At 36.6% G+C, this 8,030-nt stretch overlaps 1 long non-coding RNA gene across 1 annotated transcript; it reads right to left on the bottom strand.

The window, feature by feature from the left end:
- Positions 1-3,834: 3,834 nt before the first annotated feature.
- LOC141639691 (uncharacterized) lies at positions 3,835-5,562 on the bottom strand. Its single transcript, XR_012542628.1, has 3 exons — positions 5,484-5,562; positions 5,092-5,145; positions 3,835-4,330 (listed from the first exon to the last, which is right to left on the bottom strand). It is a non-coding gene; the product is annotated as an uncharacterized LOC141639691 (long non-coding RNA).
- Positions 5,563-8,030: the final 2,468 nt, after the last annotated feature.

Genomic DNA, 8,030 nt, shown 5'->3' on the forward strand with positions numbered 1-8,030 from the left:
GTGGTTGTGGGTAGCTGTGAGGGCGGCTGTAAGTGGCGGTTTTAGGGGAGAAAAAGGAGGGTGTCGAGGTTTTGTTTGTTGTTGTTGCAATTGCTTGTTATTGTTGTTGTGGTCGGGTGTGGGTAGGAGAGGCTCGGATCTGGTGGTGGTGAGGGAGCCGCTCAGGCCGTGACCACCGTGGTTGTGGTGGCCCACAGTGGTGGCCGTGTATGGTGGCATTAGTGGGGTTGTGTGTGAATCGATTAGTGTTGTTTGGTGTGGGTTTGTAGGGAAGGGCGTCCCTAGGTGGCGGCTGGGCATGCCGGACCCACCGTGGCTGGGTGGTGGCCCACGATGGGAAAGTCTTGTGGTGGTGGTTGAGGTTGTGTTGGGTTTGGGATAAGAGTGTAAGGCGAGTTTTTAATTAGTCGTATACGTATTTGTATAAATGGATGAGTATATTTATTCGTATTTTTATACATATCAGACTAGTATATTTATACGTATTTGTATACGTATTAGATTGGTATATTTATACGTATTTGTATTTGTATTATTATCGTATTTTAGGAAATGGGTTTTGTGAGCTTGTGTGATGGATTGCTTATGCGGATATGCTGTGAGGTAGGTTTTTCCTACTCAGTTTCGTTGTCGTATTTATTTATAAAATGAGTCTTTTGTCATTTAATTGCATAGAATAAGTCGTATTGCATGTTGTTAGTCATGACGAGTCGAGGAGTTGGGATACTTGAGGAACTGGTATCCATGGCATGTTTGGCATGTCATGGGGCATATTGTCTGCCATGCATTTTATATTGTGACGATTGTTGTATGTTATGATCATATATGTGAGAAGATTTGTTGTTGTTGTTGTTGTTGTTGTTGTTGTTGTTGTTGTTGTTGTTGTTGTTGTTGTTGTTGTTGTTGTTGTTGTTGTTGTTGTTGTTGTTGTTGTTGTTGTTGTTGTTGTTGTTGTTGTTGTTGTTGTTGTTGTTGTTGTTGTTTTGTTGTTGTTGTTGTTGTTGTTGTTGTTGTTGTTGTTGTTGTTGTTGTTGTTGTTGTTGTTGTTGTTGTTGAGTTGTTGTTGTTGTTGTTGTTGTTGTTGTTGTTGTTGTGTGTTGTTGTTTAATGTTGGTTGTTTGTTGTTGTTTGTTGTTGTTGTTGTTGTTGTTGTTGTTGTTGTTGTTGTTATTTGGAGACGTAAGTCGGTTGAGAGACCGTCTTACGCTTAAGTCGCCTCTTGGAGCTTCAAGAGGTATGTGCACATTAATGGCTTGAGTGACGGAGGGACTCGTGTGGTTGAGACACGACGTCTGGTAGGGGATCCGGTTGGCTTCCGGACCCGGTTCGTCTGGGCGTGTCCCGGTACCTGTTTGTGGTTATCGGTATGTCTGGGCGTGTCCCGATACCAGTGTGGTTGTCGGTATGTCTGGGCGTGTCCCGGTACCGTGGTGGTGGTGGTTTGATAGGGGGTTCATTCATGTTGTAGTCATGTTGCATGCTCACACACTCGAGTCGTGTCACACTTTATTTATTTATTTATTTATTGAAACTGACGTTTGTTTTGTGTGTGTGTAATTGTCACCTATTTCCGGGGTGGCCTGTGTCGATCCATATGATATTTCCGATCATATGGGGAGCAGGTTAAGTACAGGTTGTTTGGATAGCACGCGGGAGACGGGACGAGCTTGATGAGTCACGAGACGAGTCTAGTTAGCTAGAAGAGTATAGATGTCATGAGTTGTACTTGTATTCATTTGTTTACGTTTATGTAAATCATTAAACATTACATTAATAAAATGTTCTTTGATTGAAGTTTTGAAACACTACCTCGAGAAACCAAGATGGTAATGCTTCAATTATCTTGGCCGGATAGTTGGGGTGTTACGAAAACTTTGGAGGATCTCAACATAGATCACCTAACTCGATCTGGTCGCCCATATAAAAATGTCACTCCAGTGTAAACAAATAATTCAGTTACCAATGGGAATGTCGCATCTCCAACAGAAAATAATGAAGATTCGGTTCACGCATACGATGGGACGCGACACAAAGTGATAGGTCTAATCACTCTTACTATAGCCACTTGACCAATCGAAAGAAAGGCCAACTTCCAGATAGTGGACATCGAAGCATCTTTTAACTTACTTCTAGGAAGGCCATGGATTCACGCTTCCAAAGCTGTAACATCCACGCTTCATCAAAAGATCAAAATCCCTCTAGATGGTCGAATAGTGACGATCACTTAGTCACCTATCAAAGCAGTAATCGAAAAAATGTCCAGCAATTAAGTCGTGTCGGACCCAGTGCACGAGTTAGGAGGATTTCAAATCATCAACCTTGTATAAAGTGAATTGACACCTCTATACCTCAACCCATATTCTAATCTAGTGGTTAACCACATACTCAAATCCCAGGGATACTTCCTAGGAATGCCACTAAACCCTATCCGAAACAACACCTCCCCACCATTCAAAGAAGGCCATTCCCAGAAGATACCACTAGGATTAGGATACGAGCCTACCATATTTGAGGCTTTCGAAACGCTCGCTCAAGTCCACGATCGAAAACATCAAGGAATCCAAATGCGACCATATCACCCTACGCTAAATAGGTACTTTGTCAAGGAAGGAGACCATGAATCTTTTCACGGATTTCCTGAACCTTGGATGTTCAAAGGCAGCAAGCAAGCTGGAATCGAGGTGTTCCACGATTGCTATTTCATTCCTCAGGAAACGGTTCCTACCATCAAAAATCGTCCGACACCTTGTCTTGACGAACAAGTCGTTAGCCTTTTATTCAGAGAAGATCGATTCGTTAAGGCAGCCCAAGACTAGATTATTACCATGATACTTCGGGATCACCATTTCAACCCCACAACGCTCATCACGGATGCAAAGCTAGCCAACCAGCAGAAAGGATGGAGAAGGTCAACTAAATGGACCAACAATCAAGGAAGGCTTTTCAAGCTCACAATTGGAGAAGGAGATATGTTCAAAGGAGAACCAGAAGACGACGAGTTCGAATCTGAGTCGGAGCCGGAGTCGGAAACTGAGTCTAAGTCTAGGGAAGTCGTTAGAGAGTCTCCTCCTGTTGTCACTCCCCATCCCATTATTTCTCCTAGTTTAGCATCGTCTAGTAAGAATTTGGGAATGCCCCAAAGAATCGTCCCTTTACCCCAATGACTACAAGCGGAGATGGCTTCTTTGTTTCGGCTATTTTCAAACATTAATATGAATAAATATGATTCTGCTTACTCTCTGTGTTATCGTCATTGTAATTCTGTTTATGATGATATTGAGGATGATGCTGACCCAGACTCAATCAAACTACTGCCCTACATAATTAAGGAAATACTAGAGGAGGGTAAAGGGGCACCAATTATAGAGAACACTGAACCTATCAACGTAGGGACAAATTTAGAACCCCAAAAACTTAGGATAGGGACAACCCTGGACACAAATGAAAGAGCTCGCTTCATCGACATTCTTCACGAATTCAAAGACGTCTTCGCTTGGTCCTACAAGGATATGCCAGGGATAGACATAGATATTACAAAACATCGAATCCCAACTAAACCAGGTTTCAAACCCGTAAAACAAAAACCTTCGTCGAATGAGAACAGAATAGGCTCTCAAGATCAAAGAGGAAGTGGACAAACAGTTCAAAGCCGGGTTCATCAAAGTTTCTAAATATTCAGACTGGGTAGCCACTACTACAAATCCCTTATTTTTTCGACGCTTTTTAAGGCTATTTTCGACGCTTAAAAGCGTCGAGATTTTATTTCTCGACGCTTTATAAAGCGTGGTTTTTTGGGGCGTTAGGAATTTTAGACGCTTTTTGGCGTCAGCCTTGTCGACGCTTATTTGCGTCACTGACTCCCTCAAGTAGCGACGGTTTTCAGTGTCGGCTTTTTTTTACACTTATTTTCGTCGAGAAGTAGGAGGGTTCTTGACGCTTTTTCCCATCCCTCTAATTCTTTTCACTACTAATGCTTTCGTCACTATCGACTGAAATTAATGATATCCATACTAGATGACGTCATAAAGAGCATATAGAATACAATAATTTGCTTGCAATAAGCCAATGCTCAATTTATACTTCCGTTCTACACTTCTATTATTGAAAAAACCCAATTGTATTGCATCTTACATAAATTCTTATTGCTATAAAATAACCTTTTAACATGATTTACACACCAATAAAAATCCAATATGCATTACAAGAAATAGGTGTTTCTGCATAATGTTTACAAGAAATTCTATCTTCATTGTAACTATCTTTGTTATCTAAAAGTGAATGTCCGCTCAATTGATTTGATTGCATCAACACCATTATGGTAGTTAAAAACCTGCGAGTACCAAAAACAATTCTTTTATTAGAAAAGTTAGAATTCTAAAAGAATACCAAAGACTACAGTAAGTTTGACAAAACTCCATTGTATAACTTTTGCAATGAGGCTGCCAGCAAAGTTAAGGTCGATTAGCTCTTTCTCGTAACATCTATTTGACAATTATAAAAGACCATAATCTATGAACTTCTGTATTCATAACTTTTGTGATTGTGAACTCGAGGAGTATCAAGTTAAAACCATAATCTATTGAAAGCACTCCATTGGTAACTTGAATAATCATAAAAGACCAAATAACTCGCACAATTAAGTCAAATTCCCTAAATATTACTACCATATGACAATATCAATAATCAAGTCTAACATCCTTACAGCCATAATTTCTTAAAATACCATAACTGATGACACTAAAACAGACAATCCAACTTTCCTGATATACCACGAAAGAGCAACACCACCAATTAAATGACGAAATAATAAAAGAAACGACAACAAAATGAGATCTTTACCAAAGTAAAGGCAAGCTATTAAAAAAAAGTACGTTGAATGAGTACATTTATCTACAGGCAAATAGCTTTATCTATATACAAACATTCATGAGATACAGAATTTCAGAAGCTATTGATATTCATCATATGAACAAATCTTAATCCCTTAACAATTAGGCATCATAAAATAAAGAAAGTTCAAGTACAGTTACACTCAAGCCATTTTACATGTAACGAATAAACAATAAACAAGAGTTTAACTAGAACACTAACCTTTAGTACTGAGCCAGCATAAGATAAAAAATGTCAATAACCATCTTCAAGCCCCTAATAGCGCAAACAAGTTAGCTTATTAGTGTAGTAGTATGTCAGGCTCTCAGCACTTTAATTTCCCTTACACAGACGTGCTACGTTTTGTAAAAGCGTCTCACACATCATCAATTAAACACTGGTATTGTAGTAGTATACTAAAATAAACTCCATCAATATCAGGGATTCAACAATCTCAACAGTCCAATGATAACAATTACACCCAGCTCTAATAGCATTTCTTTTTTTTATTCAACAACACGAGCAAAGAGGACATTTTACATCTTTGTGATTACCTCCAACAATAAATTAAACAACTTAAAGATATATAACAAGGAAAAAAAGATGTTAAATACCTATTTATGGAAGACATCCTGCACCCAAATCTAATTCCCTTAATTAGAATTTCGGACTCTATGTTGTTCAACTCCAACAAATGTGCATTTCCATCATTGCTTAAGCAGGGTTACCTGAGAAATAATAATTTGTACTCAATAAGAATTGGCTCAATCTTTCATGACCAATGCTTTACGTAATATTATTCTAAATGAACGACTAACAAATACTTGAAAATTGACATGTATTTGTGTATACGTTCAATGAGTTATCCTGCATGTCGCTAAAGGTATCACTTATACAAGAAAATGTACAAGTACACCACTCATCTTTGTTAACCACCATTAAGTCCACATGTTTCAAACAGTTCTAAAGTTTTGTAAAATAGGAGCATGATTAATTTTTTAATTTTTTTAATCCGTAACCTATTCCCGCCTTAACCACTAGGTCAAGACATTTCAATAGAAAACAATTTCCAAATAATTAAGACAAATTGATGCACTTTTTTTAGCTAACAAATTAAATAAGAAATCAAATATATAAATTACTCGTCATATGGAAGACGAATGAATATAACTATAAAAATGACATAACGGAAGCAATGGAAGTGATAAGAAAAAAAAGAAGAACGAAAATAAAAACCTGGGATTTGTTTAAATGATGGAAGTCTAACAAAGAAGCACACTAAGAACAAAAGTACCAAATGCCTTATTAATGAGATGCACACTACGAAGCACATTAAGAACCAAAGAACCAAATACAACAGTGTTGTTGTATAAGCTGCATCAAAGTTACGGTAACTGATAGCTAATACCATTCCATGATCACTTATTTATTATCCAATTTGTTCGCAACATGCAACACAAGCTAAGCGCAACAAATCTGACATCAAATTTCAGAATATGTAATGTTGATACAAATTCATCAAATTCACTTAGAAAGGGATATGGTGCCAATTGTAGAAAATAACCCTCCTTTAAAGAAGAATGTCACATTTTATGAGTGTAATCCAAGTGCTAAGATATAAGCAAACTTACTCAAAAAGATTGCATCATCCCGGAATATTATTGCCTCCTTTCTTCAAAATTTCTGTAACACTCCAATTTTCTGCAATAAGCAAAATGAAGCAAACGCTTTTATTGTCCAAAAGAGAAACTTATTAACAATTCTACAACACTGCTAAGTTGGCCTGCATATTTTTAGAGCAAGAAAAGGTTCTGAATCGATATAAGACAAACTTACCAGTACTATCAAGAACATTGCAAACTTACACTTTCTCATTAATCCAACTTCTTCATAACTCAAATAAAAGTCTAACCAACAAATGTCGCGATTCATGTAGAGTAAAATCGCGAGCTTCATCTGTTCATGGAAAATATATACTTGTTGGAATCCATGACCATTAATATACTAAGTTGAGTTCTAAATAACACAAAGTGGAATAGGGCTAATTTTATCGCTTACGTAAATTTGAGTTTTAGCATATATATACACTACTTTTATAGGAATAAAACGTCTCAATAGGTTATTATAAAACCCGGTTAATACTATGTTAAAACCTCAATTATTAGAATTATGGGCATTAAATCGATCACCCTTATACTCTTGGCACCTTTAAGCAGATTCAATACTCATACCACTACTGAAGAAGTTGGTATTGATAACTTTGACGACATTTACAAAGTACATGAATGCATAGTAAGACAAATAATACAAGTCCACGAAAAAAAACTACACCTGGAAGCCTGAGATCCAAATTCACACCAGGTTGGCTTAAACAAATGAAAGAACCATAGAAAGAATCATTTAGATTGCTCACTAATTTTAATATTCATTATGCAATCACGATAAAGTTGAAATTACTAAAGTAGGTGCAATTACAACAAAATTTGAACTTGACATTAGACTGAGTTTATAAAACTTCATTTAGATAAGGAAAACGATAATGTTTTATCAACTATCAAGTCTTATTCAGATTACCATGGAGAGTTATCTACAATAAAATTGACAAATAAGGTATTAATAATAATAAAAGGCTAAAAAGACTAAATAAAAATACCTGTAAATATGACAAATTGGTTCACAATTAAAGGTGTGTATCCTTACTTTCAATCATTTGTTGTCAAAAACATTCATTATATAAATTGAAGAGGAAATGACTTAGTTCTTTATGGATCTACAATTATTAAAGTATAATAATGCTAATATGAGAGAAGATTGAAAATTTAAAGTAAAAGAAAGACAATGAACTGGATGAGATTGAATTCTTAATCGAAATTTAATAAGATCCTCAATTCCTCGAACCCCATTTTTTCTTTACAGAAAACACAATTTAATCCAAAAGAAGGAAACACGTCGCAATAATTAAAAATTTAAATAGACAAGAAAATACAAATTAGTGAAACACAATCGAATTGATAAACAAAAATTGCAAGAAAAGCAAGAAGAGTCTTACCATGAATCCAAAGTTGAGACATTTGTAAGAATGCTCGACATCAGAAGCCGCCATTAATCGGATTCGATGGGAATATGGGATCGAGAAGATGAATAGTTAAACGAATTAATTA

This window comes from Silene latifolia, unplaced genomic scaffold (assembly GCF_048544455.1).
Source record: "Silene latifolia isolate original U9 population unplaced genomic scaffold, ASM4854445v1 scaffold_538, whole genome shotgun sequence".
Lineage (NCBI taxonomy): Eukaryota > Viridiplantae > Streptophyta > Magnoliopsida > Caryophyllales > Caryophyllaceae > Silene > Silene latifolia.